The sequence below is a fragment of the Condylura cristata genome, unplaced genomic scaffold, assembly GCF_000260355.1.
Source record: "Condylura cristata isolate star-nosed mole 26May11 unplaced genomic scaffold, ConCri1.0 scaffold00006, whole genome shotgun sequence".
Classification (NCBI taxonomy): Eukaryota; Metazoa; Chordata; class Mammalia; order Eulipotyphla; family Talpidae; genus Condylura; species Condylura cristata.
Genome location: NW_004567107.1, coordinates 56778948 through 56795746, shown reverse-complemented (window position 1 = coordinate 56795746; position 16799 = coordinate 56778948). Strand labels below are relative to the sequence as shown.

General features: G+C 42.8%; 1 protein-coding gene across 4 annotated transcripts in view; it reads left to right on the top strand.

The window, feature by feature from the left end:
- Nucleotides 1-274: 274 nt before the first annotated feature.
- ELAVL2 (ELAV like neuron-specific RNA binding protein 2) overlaps nucleotides 275-16799 on the top strand; it is a 129429-nt gene continuing 112904 nt past the window's right edge. For 2 of the 4 annotated variants that reach the window (XM_004677694.2, XM_012721433.1), the window contains exon 1: nucleotides 276-805. The gene's annotated coding sequence lies outside the window, so the exon portion shown is untranslated. Of the gene's footprint in view, nucleotides 806-3780; nucleotides 3869-16799 lie in introns of those variants that run through there. The other 2 variants (XM_012721434.1, XM_012721435.1) reach the window with 2 other exon arrangements.

Below are 16799 nucleotides of genomic sequence, written 5' to 3'. Positions count from 1 at the left end.
CTCCCACGTTGCTCTCTCCTCATCTCTTTTTGCTTCTTGCATTTCCCTTCGCCGCCAGTGTTAAGTGTGTACCTTCCCGCACAACTTACCTTGAAACGGGACTCCATTGAGCTCTTGAGAGTGACACAAGGTCTTAACCAATCATAGTGCATAGCATCGCTTGGGCGGTGTCAATTGAAGCATATAGACCTATCAGAGTCCTGGGGAGATGAGCAAGTTACGTTGTGGCGCGAGTCAGCGTATACTTCCGCGCGTGCTGCCCGGGATAGGAGCCTGGCAGAGCAGCTGCACACACGGCAGTGCGGAGGCAGAGAAGGGGTTGGTGATACGGTGCTATAAATCTGTGGTCCAGTCCACCTCCCTTTTAAGACGTCCTCCCCCCTTATTTCTGTTCTCAGTTAGAGATGCAGCAGCTTACTCCTGTAGCGACCTACTAAAAAGCAACAAGGAGAAAGACAACGTCTTTTTGAAAAAACGTTCTTCGTCTCTTTTCTTTGTTCCTTCGTTTGTTTTTCTTGCCCCTTTTTGTTTAGTTGAACGGCAGTAGGAGGGTAGTCTCTCCGTCTTTTTAAACTCTGTTTTTTAAGTTTCCCCTCCCCTTTCATATTTTTTTTTTCGCCATTTCTTTTAGCGTTGGACTTTGGGGTCGAAAGCATTTCTTTTTATTTGCTTCTTTTAAGCCGAGCACAGTTTAGGTTTCGTGCTGTCTTAAGAGAACTATCCAGCAGCTTCTTGCTCATCCTTATTGGGAGAACTGCACCGTTACTTTAAAAACACACACACACAAAAACCTTAAGGGAGAAAGGTAAGTTTCGGTTTGGTTTCTTTAATCATTAGTTGCAGCGATGCGCTGGCAAACCCAGAAAACCTGTAAGTGAGTGGAATACAGAATATGAAGTTAATTGCACATGTTTGTCTCATTTCAAAGCTACTGCTCTGCTTTTTAATTCTAGAGAGCTAGACTAAAAGACAGTGGACGCATGCTTGACGTACTGAATATTCGCAGATGTCAATGGCAGAAACTTAAGTGGTAAATGTGACCAGGATAGGACAGGGGTAAAATGGGAATCTAGATATTGAGTGAGCTTTGGGATTGAGGTTGGAAGTTCATTTCGTGGGAAAAGAAGGATAACTTGTTTGGGGGGGATGCATGCCTCTACTTTAGAAGGCAAACGAAGGATCGGAGAGGCTAGTACCATTAGGAAAATCAGAAGCCTGGACTTAGAGATTAGACCCCGCGAGCCCCCTCCCCTCGACTTAATTGCATGAACCAGATAACATGTGCTGGGGAGATGGAATTGCCAGATGGAATTTAAATGTTGAAGCAGGCAGTGAGTTGTATAGTTGACTGAAAAAAGTACATGCTGCCTGAGGGCTGGGTCTGAGCTGGGTCTGGGGTGGGTTGAAGCTGTCAAAACTCATCCTTGCTAGGTGTGCAGGCTCAAATTCACTGGCGCCAATTGCCGTGATTTTATTTTTAAAGAAGATAGCCAATTTGGAGCCGAATACTTAAGCTTATGCCGGATATGAGATTCCCTTTGTTCAGAAAAGCGTAAATAAGATCCTTGGAGCTGTGTCTGTGGAGTGGTGGCTGCCTGGGAGGCTCACTGAGCGGGGCTCTGGGAGCGGATTCCAAGCCCTGTCCTTGGTCCTACGCGGCTGACTTCACCTTCGGGAAGAGGGGAAGCCCAATGCTGCCGAGAGGCTTCACAGCCCTCCCCAGGAGCCCACTTGGCTACGTAGCTCTCTACCCCAGCCTTACCGCCCTACCCCCTTTCTGGAATAGCTATTGTTAAACTGACGCCTAGAGAAAGATGGTTGGGGATGAGACGCTGGTCAAACACATGCTTTATATTAACTTTTGTGATTTCTCAGGGTTTAGGAGAGACCAGCTGACTTTCTACTGCGAAAAAGATAATCCAGGGTAGATGTGGAAAGGGGGGGTAGATGTTCGCGGGGCCGGGAGGGTGGAGAGGTGGTGGCGGTGAACGAGGTGCTGTCTTTGCCTACGAGAAGTTTAAATTATTGGCACGAGGGGGGTGTGGGTGAGTGTGTGCGTGAGAGCGCTCGTGTGCGTTGCAGGCTGAAAGGAAGGGGGAAAGGTACAAAGCCGGCTAGGGTTTATTTCCTCGCTGCTCTCCACCCCACCCATCCTCCGGGTTCTAAAGCCAACGTGTGGCCACCTCCTCGGGATACGACTCAGCCGTCTCCGGGGCTGTGGGGGCTGGGGATGGCAGGGTGGCAGTGCCCACCAAGGAAGCTCCGCAGCTAACAGGACCTCGCGTGGCCATTGTTGCTTAATTTATGCCCAGCACGTTGCTACGTATCCACCTATTTCACGTCTGTAAAAGAATTAATATGAGAGCTATACAACTGTGGCAAATTGGAGGTTGGACACGTTCCCCGTTTTCCATTTTCAAGTATGGGTTAGTGAAACTGCTGTCGAGACTGGGTATTTTCTCTCGTAATCACCAGCTGCAGATCTGGCTTCATTGTGGCAAGGGTGAGAGAAATAGCCAACCATTTAGTATTTACTCTTAACATTGCTGGACAGGAATGGCTGTTTCTGGACTTTCTACCTGACACGCATGGATTCTCTCCCCTCCCCTCGTCATGTACATACACTTGGTTGGTTAACATTCAAAACCTTGAGCCCTACCCCACACCTATTTATATACCCATCTTCTGGATGGTAGAAGTGGGAGGGAGTTGAAGAAGGTTTATTTCTTAGGCTTACACTGTAACCTACAAAATGCCTGCTTAAAATGAGTGGGGAGGGGGTATCAAAGCAGTAATAGCTAAAGATATACTTTTCCTAACTGAAAACCATTTCCTAAAGGTAGAAATTTAAAAAGTGCGTATTTTGGGGATAAAGTGGTAGGGAATTTATTTGGTCCTGTAAGACTTCCTTGTAAAATATTTCCTAAATGGGACATGTAAAAGGTTTTTCAGCATCTGAATAAGTCTGAAAAAAAAGCAAAAAAAAAAAAAAAAGCAAAAAAAAAATGAGGAGTGTTTCAAGTCGACAGTGGGGGGTGGATTAAAAGAAATCTCAGTTATACCTCTCATTCCCTCCTTCTATCTTAAATTAGGGACACCTGGGTTCTCCTGTCTTTTAACCAAATACATTGGCGTCCTGCTTTATAAAGCTAACCTCTTTGGGTGTTTCCCACGAAAATGCAACCTTCACAGGCAGAAGTGGTTTGGAAGACTTGGGGGAACTCTACTAAGGAGAGGAGTCTCCCACAACTTCAAGAAGTCTATTTCCGGAAGTAGGGCGTAAGACATTCGAAGAAGAGTTTTAGGGGTGGGTTGGTAATTTTGGTAGGCCCATTTTCGCCTAAGGTTTGGAAACAGACATTCTGAGTCCCGCGTGCTTGGGATGGGACTATTATTATTTACTATTTAGTGAGAGGTCAAAGAAGCGCATGAGCTTTGAGCGGTTTCCTCAGGAATCCAAGCAAAGTCAATTAAGGTCATTTAATTGCAAATCGGATTTGGGGTGTTAAGAGAAATGCTGATATAGAATCAATTAGCTATTTCTGGTGTCCGCTGTCAGGGTTCCTCAAATTGAGGAATGAACTTTCTCCAGTTCCATCATGGTCGAACCTTCTCCTTTACTATGCTTGCTTTGACTTCGTCCAAGAGGACAATTTGCCTCCTCCACCCCCGCCCTGGTTGGAGGCGTCCTCCCTTCCCCCTTTTCCCCCAGCCCCGCCCGTCGTGTGGGGGCGGGGAGCTTTGAGCGCCCTTAGCGGACCTTGCTGCATCAAACCCGCATCATGCCCTTGAAGCTGTAACCTCGGTCACGTTCTTGCGGCGACTCAGTAGTCCATTGCTCAATTCCTTTCACTCCCTGCGATTTCAGGTAGGTATGACAGGTGTTATTTTTAAATGTAGTTTTTTTTGGGGGGGGGAGGGGGAGCAAGCGTTAAAACGGAAGCCCTTGGAATGAAAAACCACTGCACGACAGGTGCTCTCGTAATTAAGCGGCTCAGCAGGTGTAAAAACGTGTTCCTGCCGCGTGGCTCGGGTTGGTTTTGACTCCCAGTGGTGGGGCTGAGTCTAAAGACAGACACAGGTTTTTCTGAGGAAAAGCGATTGAGCCGGGCGAAGGGGCGGGCCAGGACTAGGTAGTAACGGGACGCCCCCACCGCGAAGAGTTGGCCATTTCGGGGCTTGTGTGGGGAGCTTTGGGAGAATGTGGTGAGCGGCAGGCGCTTGCATAGCCAAGTGCAGAATTTCCCACTTTGCGTTTGAAGCAGAGTCTAGCACCCCGCAAAGATACTCAGGGCTTCATAGACCGTCAGATTCCAGCTGGAGAGGTAGAGAGGAGCAGCGGGGGCCAGGTCTTCAGTTTTCGCGGAGGGACAAGACCCTTTGACTGAGAAGCAGGGCAAAAGAGAACCTTTTCGCTCTGCTTGCAGTATGTGTACATGTGTTATGTACACATATTTGATACACATTTATATCAAAGTAACCCCCGCGCGATCGTTGTGGCGGCTCCCGGTTAGCGCCCGGAGCCTCGGGATTTGCGAAGTTGCACCTGAAATCCGCCGCCTCTGGGGGCACGACGCTCTCCGCGCGGCCAGGGGACCCTTATCTGAGAGCTGGGTTAGCGTCGGAAACCTGGGGTACCGAGGCGAGCGGCCGCAGCACGGAGTCGGTGTCGTCTCGCAGGCACCGGCCCGCGGGGCGATTGGGCAGGGCACGCGCCGGCGGCGGCGGCTGCCGCGGCGCCGCGAACTCGCCGCCGGCCCCGCCTCCTGGCGCTCTTCCAACCAAGCCCCTCCTCCCCGCCCAGCTACAAACGGCGGGACCGCGGCGTCCGGGCGTCACTGAGGCAGCTGCCGGCCGGTGAGGAGGCCGGTCGCCGGCGAGGCGCGGGCGGGGCAGGGGTTCCATCGGGTTCCAGTCTGCCCTCCTGCCACCGCCAGGACTGGGGACGCCGCCGCCGCCGCCACCGCCTCTCCGCGGAGCCCGCTCGGAGCGACTCCTCCGTGGCAGTGCTGACGGCCGGCGGCGCGAGCTTCGGTAGCTGCAGCCCGAGTCGTAGCAGGCAAGTGCGGTGGGCGTGGGGTGGGGGCGGGGAGGGCGGGCTCGCCGCGCCTTGCCCTGGCGGGGTTTGGACGCCGAGGTTGAGAGCTGAGCGCGTCGCTTCGGCTCTGTGCGGAGTCTGGCCTCGGGGCGGCGGGAAGCCCTCGTCCGGGCTCGGGGCGGGAACGCTGGTGGGGGCGGTGGAGGTTGTGCACGCGAAGTTCCTAGAGCTCGGCTCCAGGCGGCGGGAGTGGAGGGAATTGGGCGCCTCTGGAGGTGGCACCGCCCCTCCGGTGGGCATTAGCTGGTTGTGGGCAGCGGGAGCCGAACGGGCTGGTCGCGCCAGGCAGCGTGCACAGGCGTGGACGTGCCCGGGTACGGCCGCGTGTAGCGCGTGAAGAACTGCGCCGAGACGCAGGTGAGTGTATTGGAGGGAAAGTGGGGGAGGTGGGTTTTCTAGAAAAGGGGCAGGGTTCCTGGGGTGGACTGCCCCCTCCTCCGTGGGAGGCGTGTGCCCTGGGCTCTCTAGCCCAGCGTGCCGGGTGGTGTCTGGCGTGCCCAGTAGGTAAGGCGCCTCCTCTCGCGCGGTCCTGGGAGCTCCCAGGGCTCTCGAGTCTTGCAGCGGCCACGCGGTGTGGGACATGGCCTGAGACCGTGGGTGCCCTGGCGGAGTAAAGATGATCCTCCGGGCCACTCTTCCCTTTGCGCGGGGTTGGATGAGGCCGAGTGCAGTCGCGAGAGGTCGCAGCTCGAGGTCACGTCCCTGATTTGGACGCCTGCGCTGCGCTGGGCGGGAATCTCGGGGCGCCGCTGGGCGAGGCGCACTCTGGGCTTTGGCTGGATTGCGGTGGTTGTGGCAGCTGCGCCGCCAGATCGGCTGGGAGGACTGACCAGCTGCGGCCCCCGTGCACGAATGTGTGTGCGTGCACTTGTGAGATTGGTGGAGTCTAGCGAGGACGAACATCGGTTCACCAGCAGGTGCCTCCTGTGGTCGTGACAATGACCAGCAAAGTCTTTTCACAGCGATTCCTTAAAAGCCTATTTGCCCAGGAGGGCCTGAGTGCAAAACCTTGCCTCTAGAGCTTGAAACATGGAGTTGCGGCTGTCCAGATGGGCATTTAAAATAGTGTGTATTTAAAGAGATCATTATGATAACATCTTCATTTCCCATCTTCTCTACGTTTTTCTGAAAATGTGAGAAAAGGAGGATTTGTTACAGGTTATCACTGTCCTTTATTCCCTTCCCTAAGGAATGGTACTTAACAATGCCAACTGAAATACCTTCAGCTACAGTGAAGAGCTTTTTAAAACTTATTATTTTTTTTTTGTGTGTGTGTGGCTCTGCCTATAATCTGTCTTCCTAAAAATGTAGCTCACTTCTGAAACCTAAAGAAGTCCTTTTAAAGCCACTAGAATACCAGTTGGGGTGTAATTTTGTTTGAAAATACTGTTTAGTTTCCTAGGAAGACAGTTTCCTCAAGAATTGGTTAGCAGACTGGTTTGAAATTTTCATGTGTGCTAAGGTACTTCTTTGGGAAGCTGCTCTGGAGTCTCCATTTTGGTGATTTGATGGAAAAATGTCTTGGATTTATGCTTTCATGTGGAACTTCTGGTCTAGTAAGGGTAACTGTCTTGCTGGATGGATTAGAATGTGGATTAGTATTGCAGTTGTTGGGGCTGTTCTTCACAAGAGGTTTGTAGAAATCTTGACACTGCAGATTGGGGGGCATACTTAGAGCCTAAGGTCACTTGGGAATGTGGGAGCAGTGATGAAGGTGGCCAAGAGAAAAGATTTCCGGAAGAATGACTTGGGTGGAGGAGGAAAATTTGATTATGAAGAAACACATTACATCCAGTTTTCTATGATTCCTCTATTTTCCTTTTCCTTCTTGAAATAATGTGTTTGTGTGATTAAATTTGCCCCTTAATTGGCTAACTTTGTGCTGCCACCTTTCGGAGAATTTTTTTTTTTTTTTAAATTTCCCCTTCAAAAACTAAGCCCTAGACATTTAAGAATCTCTCCCACCATTTTTAGGTGTTTCCTCAATGGTGTAGTGTAGTGTTTGCTTTTAGGAATCATGTCAGATCAAGTATTTTGCGCTGCACACACTTTCCCCATGGTTCAAAAATTTTTAGTTTTCAGGATATGCTCTTAGAATGGAACAGCCACCCAGTATTGTTTAACATTAGCCAGGCGTTTTATTCAATACCAAATCATATCTTCTTTTTCTAGGCTCAAGGATGTGGTGTCTTTGACAGAGTTCAATTTTCAGTTGGTTAGTTTTTATTCATGTTTCTTCACCACGGAAACAAGCTACTCTTCTGTTTGGGTTTCTTAGCTCTTCATGGATTCTCTTACCCATTTCCTTATTCTGGCCTTTTGGTTCTTTGTACACAGATAGATGTTCCTGGCTGAATCCTTGTTACCATTTTCAGCCGGTCTATCCTCTGGGCTTTTCTTATTAATGTGATTAAAATTAAAAAGAAACAAAACTTCTTTTTCTCCCCCACATTTTTCCCTTTTCTAAACACAGGTCCAAATTCTTATTAAGGCCATAAGAGTCATCCTGACTTTCTAAATTGGCATTGACCCTCTTTTCTTTGATGAAAAAAATTTTTTAAAAGCCTGTGACACTTCGGTGTTACATGGCACAAGAGTGCCACAGTGGCATTTTATCCTTAATGTTCTTTTTTTAAATTTATGCTTACAGAATTGGGTACAGGCTAGAGGTGTGGTGGGTGAGAGGATTCACTAGAGATGGAGTGGGGAGCAGAACGGGCAGATTGACAAAGTACGCTGCTGAGGGGAGCAGCAGGCGGGTTAGAAGGGGTCTGCAATGCCATGTGGGTCACCTCCCTAGCTAGGGATCAAACTCGTGCTGCAGTGGCTTTGGAGAGCTTCATTATGCGGTGCTTTAACCTCTTATGCCACCAGGGAGAGCCCTCCTTCATGTTCTTTTTACCTAAAGAACTGGTTACTCCAAAATATCAAGATTGAATGTGCTGTTCACCTTTTTGATCACTTGGGTAGGGTCATTTCCTTTGCTGTCATTTGAAATCATAATTGAATCTAACATATCATCACATTCTTATTGTTCCCTTTATCACTAGTATTTATTTGGAAGTGAAGGTGGCTAGCAATCTGTAGTACTTAGCCTGGTTAAGTGATTTTTTTGGTGGCCTTGGTGGGATATTGTATCGGAGAGGTGGCATGGGGCCTGGATGGTGAGCCACCCTGTGGAAAACCTGCCCATAGCAGTCCACCCCAGCTCTGATTCTTGGATATGCTCAGTTGACCAGAGGATAATCATACTTTGCTACCTCATTTGTCATTTTATTTATTTATTTATAGTATGGGTACTTGGTTATCGTCAGGGTGCCTTTATGGACAGGTGACTTGTGCAGTTAGGGAACGCTCCACTTAGATTCCTTCTAGAACCCACAGATTGTTGTTTGGTTTAAAGGCTTTTTCAATTGTTAATGTAAACTTGGCAGTGTTACTGCTTTGTGTTGATTATTTTAGGACTGAAGTCGAATATTTTATGCACTGGTGATGCCACGCCCAACTCTTCAGTTAACTCTGTGGAGGACATAAGATGTATGGATGTTCACTTTCACCCGTTTTTATTATACAAGTGTAAAAGTCTTCACAGGTATTGCTTGTTCTTAAAACCCGCGTGCTGTACTGTAATGCCAAATCTATTGTCTTATGTTTCTTATTTGGGAAGAGGGTTTGATTCCCTCTACTAGATGGTTTGAAGCAGTAGTTAGTTTTTCTTAATTTCAAGTAATATAAATCTACGCAGAAGTAGAAGATGCTTAAGCTTGAAAGGCAGTAATTTGCTTTAGAATTTTGGTGTATTAGACGACATTTCATTATGACTTAAATAGGAGGGGTAAGTTGGAATATGGACTGAAATTGAAATAGTACAGTAAAATTCTAGTGAGGTGTTATGGTGTATTTAGGAAGTTTATTTTATTAACTGCACAGATTCCATTCTTAGCTTGCATGATCTGTATCATAAATTTAGGAAGGCCAAACATTTTTTTTTTTTAAATGAAGCTCATGTTCTTTAGCTCTAGTCTTAGATTCCATTGTATAAAACAACAGAATGTCCTGTGTGGGCAGCATTAAGCTAGGTACCTTTCCAGAGGCATCGATTTTGATACTGATGATACATTTACAGAGATAGTCTATCAAAATTTTATTTTTTGGTAAAGGTATCATTTTCTTTCTTTTTTAGGTGTATTTGTTTATGCATACAAGAACAGGTACAGGGAGTGAGAGGATTCACCACAGAGTGGGGAGCAGAACAGACAGATCTACTTAAATATACTGAGGAGGGGAACAGCAGGCGGGTCAGGAGAGGTCTGTCATGCCATGTGGGTACCTCCCTAGTGAGGGATGAACTTGTGTTGCAGTGACTGCAGATAGTTTCATAGTGCCATGCTTTCACCAGTTGCACCACTAGGGAGGGCTCCTGAATGCATCAATTTCATTGATATTCTTAGGTTTTCCTTTTGAATGTTGAATACTTTTGTGTGGTGACAACTTAAGATTATTCATTACTGCACATTATCTCAGCAACTTAAAGACTATTGATGAAATACCACAAAATCCTATTTTTTTAAAAACAGTATCAAACTAATGGTCCTTTAGGGTGGATTTTCATATATATATATATATATATTTTTTTTTTTTTCACTTTGTGCAGTGGTCCAATTCACTTAAAGCTTTAGTAGACACTTGACTAAATTTATCTCTTTGTGAGAATAAAGATAATTGTTGTTTTAGAATTCTTAGCTGTACTGTATTTTCTTATTATGAGTGTGTATAAAATTGGGATTTATTGTTAATATCAAGACATTCTGAGTCTCTTTGAGCATCCTAAGAAAGCTTTAGGCCTTTTTTTCCCTAGAGAAATGAATATACATATACTTTTTGTGCAGTTTTTGCCATCTTGTTCTCTGGAGTCAAAAGTGTTGATGTGAAGTTCCATGCAATAATAGAAATTTGAAAATTGGAGTTATTTGTGTGCACTGCAAGAGGAGAGCTAAGTCATTTAGATGAATTCTTGTCTGCTATAGTGTTACTCAGGTGGGCCTTTAGTGTTCATGGAAAGCAAGAGTCTAAGCTTCCTTGTCACCTCAGCTTGTTTTAAAGTCTATTCTGTTTTTTTGTAAACAAATATTACACATGTAAGGTCTTCTTGTGAACACAAAGCTGCCAGTTTAGCTTCTGAGTTGTCTTGCCTCAGTAGGTTTTGTCACTTAGGTTGAAATTTTTAATTTAGCAGAGTCAGGTGAAAAATACTAGGCTGGAAGTATGAAGTTTCTGTCGTGTGGTTTGGGCTCATTTTTGTCCTTGGTTTCTTAACCTTTGAGTATAAAACATCATCCTCTTCTAAAAGGTTGGGTGCAGATGAGCATACTTTACGATGAGATTTTTGACAGTGAAACGACAGTGTTTGCTGAGTTGGAATAGTAGTAATTGATGGACCCCACAGATGAGTTTTATGTGACTAGCCTTTAATATTATTATGAGCTAGCAGTTATAGTGAATCTTTATAACATTTGCACATATTATGTGTATTTCTATCACACATAAAATTCCTAAGCTGTAGGGAGGTTTGGGGAGAATTGTGATTTTTAAACATTTCAATATGGAAATAGATATAAATATCTCTCTGATGGTGGAATTTGCAAGGGAAGTATAATATGTATTTTTTTCTCAAAAATATAAATAATGCTAGAATATTACATGTGAGATTATGAGAATGAACTAATTAGCATCCCATTAAATAAATGTCTTAATTTAAATTTTCCATTTTTTAAATGCAAAATCAAACTTTTACGTTAAAGCACATTAACATTAAAATAATCAGAACATATTTTTCTTATTTTAATTTTGCTTAATCCCTTATCCCTAAGGATATAGTCCTGCCTTTATTTCCCTGCTTGTTTTTATACATTCACTAGGTGTGACTCTCAAGTAAGTTATAGGAAATTGCTTACTTGTTCAGTTCTTGAAGGATATTTAACACAATTCTTACTCTTTAGGCATAACTTCTATATGTCCTAAGTACACAATAAGTCTTAAATAAATCAGTGTTTTTGAAAATAAATGTAGTGAATTGGGAAGGGGGGACTTTCTGAGCTGATTATACTTGATTTTGAATTTTCTCCTAGCTACTTTTCAAAAGTGAGATTTTTTTTTTTTAAATTCAGTGATGGTGCTTCTTTACTGGACATATGGGGATTTCACCTTTATTGCACAGCTGTCCAGAATATTTTAAATTTAAAAAGCTTATTATTATAGAGTGGACTAGTTTTTATTACCTATTCCTAGCTAAGAGTTATTTCTATGAGTTTATTCAATGCCACTTTCTCATCCCTAGTGCTGTGTACTAGTTGGTGGCTTCTTTTGTTTAAACCCTTGAGATCCTTGCTGGCCTGAGTGAGAATGACTCATGGACATGTTCCAAAAAACCAGGTCATTAGTACTTTTACCTGTGCCCTGTCACTGTCTCTGCAAGGAACTTAAACTACATACAGCCTTTCTTTTCTCTTTGTAATATCTTAGTATTAAAGCTTTCATTTAGTTACCTGCCTGTGATTTTACAAGCAGTTTCTACTTCCAACGCAGCAATTGTGAGTTGGATACAACTTGCTTAGTTGTCCATATATTTTCTTATTCTGCTTGAACTTTTGCATTGACTTTTATATTACAAGCAGCTTGTGGAAGAACATGTTCTATGACCAAATGAATTGCTATCAAAGGAGGAAAGAGACAAAGGGGTATTAGTGAATTAGTTTCTGGCATGGATTTGAAATGATGGCCCATGGGCTCCATGTGGTCTTTAGCTGTTGTATGTGGCATAAGTTTAGTATTATAAAATAGTTGATAAGCATTGTTGATAAGAGATGTTGGGAAATGTCATGGAAAGATTTAGAACCATATTCATATATTTTGATGAATTGACAGGGTAGAACAACACTGAGTCCACATTCATCAACTGCCCTCTTTAGATGAGGCATGATTTATTTATTTTGGAATAGATTACTTTTGGCTTTTGTGTATACTTGCATTTTTTACTATAATGCTATAATTCCTTAAGCCATAGGCATTAGAAAGTATAATGAAATATAAAAATAAAGGAAGTAGTTCTAAAAGCTCATAGTCCTTTGACTTTCCCTGTTTGCAAATAATGTCTGAATTAATGTGACATTGTGCCTTGTAAATTTAGATCTCCTAGTCTCCTTTATGTCAGTCAGAAAAATCTTGTCTTGAATCTCTGCTTCCTTAATTCATAGTTGCAAGACACTTTCTTCTTCCTTTCTAAATATGTGCTTCCATCAGTTTCTCTTACCATTTCCCCCTCTCCCTGGGATATTAGACCTGTTCCCCATTGGGAGCAGGGATTTCTTCCTGCTGGTTGCTTGCTTCTATTTGTTCAGATGCTTTGAGGTCAGCAGAAGTTGCTTGGTGCTGTGAAAACTAATAGGATGCTATGAGCTGGTTAAAAGAGGCCTGTGGCCCACCTGCTAACCTCATTGCTGATGGTGTCAGCTTAGAAAAGACATTTACCCCTCAGATTGCTGTTAAAAAAGAGCTGATATGAGAGGTTACCAGGTGTGAGGTTTATATGTGTTGTTTCTCTCTTTTGCTCTTCCCCTATTTTTTTCAGTCTTCAGTCTTTTCTTTCTCTCTTAGAAACAGCAGGACAGCTTCAGCAAAGCTCTCCCCCTTGTGTGCAGTAGAGCAAGCTGATGCGCCAGCAGAAGTAGAAAGAGGCTCCACATGTCATGTTTGGACCAATGCTGTAATTTTATTTTACAATAAGGAAGGTGGATATTATTAATCTACTCCTGAGCATAATAGCATGATTTGAATAGCAGAGAGCAACTTTCATGTGTGTTAATGTCTAGTGAGAAGAATACAGATGAATGTTAAGTAGGTAGAAATGTCAGCTTAGAACCTTCCTTTTGGTGATTTTAAACACTTGCATTTTTAGTTAACTTTCTGTTCAGCCTGGCAAACAGATATGAAGATCTTTTATATCAACCAAACATTAATGTAGCTTCTGAGGAAAGAACAATGCCTATAAAGCTCTGCTCTCCTGGCAGCCACTTGAGCTAGGACAGTCATAACGAGGAATTAGACTATGTTCCTGTATCGAATATCTTAGCAAAATCCTTGAGAATAATAGGGGCTTATTGCTGGCAGTTTTAAAAATTGGTGCCATCTTCAGTTCAACCAAGGGGTGTGTGTGTGTGTTTTCCCTTCAAATATTAGGGGTTTTAGTAAAAGTATACTATTGACATAGATTTTTGAATACATTGCGTATTGTAATTGTTAATGTAGATACATTTTGAACTTTAAGAGGCATTTAAGAGGAACTGTTGGTGCTAAGCATCTTCATGATTACATGATTATTTTAGATGAATATATTCCTTATTTTGATGTGCCCTGGGGCATCTCTTGAGAACTTTCCAGGGTGTTTTCATCATTGTTGGGGGACGGGAGCAGGGAATTGAGAATCTGTAAAAACCAGTGTGTTTTTATCTCCTTAAAAGTTGAGAATCATTGTCCTGGAGCTTCTGTGTAACAAAAAAGGGTTTGGTATATGTGTGCTGGTGGTTAACTTGGAGTTTAGATCTTTTTAAATTCATCTAAAGTTTGCTTTTTTAGTTCTGTTGAAGATAGTTTTTAATATCCTTTTAAGTGTTTGTATTAGGATTATACTCAGAAGCCAGGAAGATTGTATAATACTGTTTATCACATATTATTACTAAGTGCTGGGTACTGAGAGAGCTTTAGAGAAATTTATAAAGCATCCTCGTCTTCATTCCTTGATCTGTCTACTTAAGGAGATGAGACTGAAAATGATGATTTAAAAGATGTCAACTTCTTTCCCACCAAGCTTAATAGGGTTTGAGGAAATGAGAAAGGGACATCTCTGTCTCCTCTAGACTTTAGGTAGCTTTGGAAATAGGAGTGTGTGTGACTTTTGTCAGTTTGTGTATATATTTACTTTTCTTAGTTTGATTAGTCTTTCCTTTCCTTCTTTCTTACCATGTCATTTTTGTTCCATGTAATTCTCTTTTATGTTATGAGTAACTGCTGGTTTGCCAGAGTCCATTCTTAGGTGAAGAATATTTATGCAATGCAGAACCTGCCAAGTTTATGTTGTGACTGAAGAGAGATGCCATTGTGACTGTCTTAATCCTGCTGTTGTCCCAGGAAGTGTGGCTTCTAGGCTTGTGTGTGGAACTATACAAAGCCTTCATACTTTCCCTGCGTACTTTTATTCTCGTGACAGCATAATGTGCCAGCACCTCTTTTTGGGTATAGCATTTGTTTTTCAAAGCACCTAAGAAAATGTCATATAGATTGTAGTGTTTCTTTGGCTTTTTTTTTTTTTTTATATAGCATAGTTTCAATAGCAGGCGGCAAATAACAGGTCTGAAACTGGGATGTTTTTAAGAGCACTAATCTGTACCTTCCCCCAGTCCTCCTCATGCCTAAGATCACATCCATCAGAGTATGGCTTCTCATGCCAGTTCTTGGTGTTCGTAGGTCTGCCTTTTTTCCTCCCCTTCCTGCCCCCCCTTTACAGCCTACGTAATACTTCATTTCTTTGATTTGCTGGAAGGGCTCATTCCCTCAGTTGGAACTGGCCATTGGGGATAACATGTATTCTTGCATAAAATAGGTGTTGTTTATAAACAGTATTGGGCAAAATATAGATTTATGGTGAACAACATGGTTTGTGGCCTATAGAAGAAAATGATGAGTCCTCCCTCCCTTTTGTACAGCTTCTAAATACCTTATAAATTATTGCTTTCTAATGCAATGAAATTTTGTTACGGACAGTCAAATTGGGAGGGATGCCACAGGGAACTGCCTGTTTTAGTTGCTAATAGCTTGACTGTTGTCAGACCTCCCTGGATAATCATTTTAAAGATGAAGAAAAGGAGGCTCAGTGATCACATGGTTTGCCCAACTATTCACGCTACTGAGAGGGGAAGAAGGAGCTAGATCTGTGACTCCCATTTCAGTATTTTTTCATCTGGTCTCCAAAATGATGGTCTTTTTACCTCTGGTAGCCTTGTTCATGTGGTGTAAGGTGCTTCAGTCCAGAAAGACAGAGTGAGCAGTGTCCTCTCATCTCTAGGTCTTAGCTAAGGTTTGATGCCTTATTGGTAGGGCTGTTGTGGTAGGCTTTTGTTTTAGAAGCTTCACATTCCAAGCAGAATGTCCACCAACTATTCTCTAAAAGGCCAAGATTCTGAGCATGTATTATTTTAGGCTTGTGGCTAGGTAACTTCTAGAAGAATTTCATCACAGGCGGGTATCTTCCTGATGCCAGCTGGCAGTCTTGACTTGAACAATTACTTTTTGGAACCATATGAAGTATGGATTGGTATATTCTATAAGCAACTGAATGAACACACTGTCTTCAGACTTATTTTTGGATGCTGTTAAAATCAAGAAGGGAAGGTTTTGAAATACTTAATGTTCTATTGCTGGTGAAAGTGACATTCATATAACCCTGGCTCATTATAGTAAGAAATCTGAAGGATGATTTCTTAAAATTTACTTTTTTGAAACTAATCCTTTCTGAGTCTGGGGGACTTTTAGAAATACCACTGTTTTTGCTCTGAGAAGGAAGGTTGTAGGTTAGGTCTTAATAGGATGTATGATATTCAAACTTGAATCAGCAAATACCTACCCTGTAAAGATTGTTCTTGATTCATTGTATTTCTGCAACTTAACTGTCAGAAAAATTAGTTGACTGTGGAGGGGAAAGACTACAGATTAGAGATGGTCTTTTTGTTTTTCCCTTGAAAGGGGACATCTTGTTTAGTCATCTCTTGTATCACGTACTATTTGCTTTCAGTAGAAATTAAGGAAATAGTTAATTTAGTTGAATTCAGAGTTTGGAATGGGGGCAATATAGAGTGAGATAATACAATGCTTGAAATTTATTACGAATGGGGACAATTTATTTCTATCTTTAGGTAAGCTATGATTGATAACTTGTATTACTAAAATTTTAATCACAAGGAAATTTTAACAAGAAATTTACTGTTCTCACTGCCATATATTCTCAGGCCTTAGATGTGTATTTTTAACTTTATTTTTGAATCTCGTAACTATGTCAAGACAATGTAATTACTTTATTTCCCCAAAGGGATGAAGTTAGTGGTAATTTTCAATCCATGATATCTTAGAGTTGAAAAGCTGAAATAGCTACATGTTAACATGATCATAGGTGTCTCATCTCTGTGTATGTTTTACTTTTTCTTGTGTGTAAATATTATCCTTGTGTCCTGTGAAGCTGGGGTAAACCTAAAAAGAAAAAAACCGGCCACATTATCTCCATATTTCAAGCATGTGTCTTTCGTGTAAAATTTCCCCAACATTCTGTGTACACAATGAAGAGTAAAGCATAGCAGTCCAGTAGAATCCTGCCAGGGCTGCTCCAGATTGTTTTGCTGTGACTTAGGACATCACAAGAAGAACCAGAAATTAAGGTAGGTGTTGAGAATTCAAAGCCATTAGAGTTCTACATGATTTTATTTTATAGAATGCCACAATTTTAAACTTTGGTTTTATGAATATGTATCCCTTTAAAATTTTTTTTTTAACATTATAGCTCATTTTTTTTTTTTAAGATTTTATTTATTTGTACATACAGAATTGGGGTACAGGCCAGAGGCTCAGGGGTGGCGAGAGGCTTCACCAGAGACAGAGT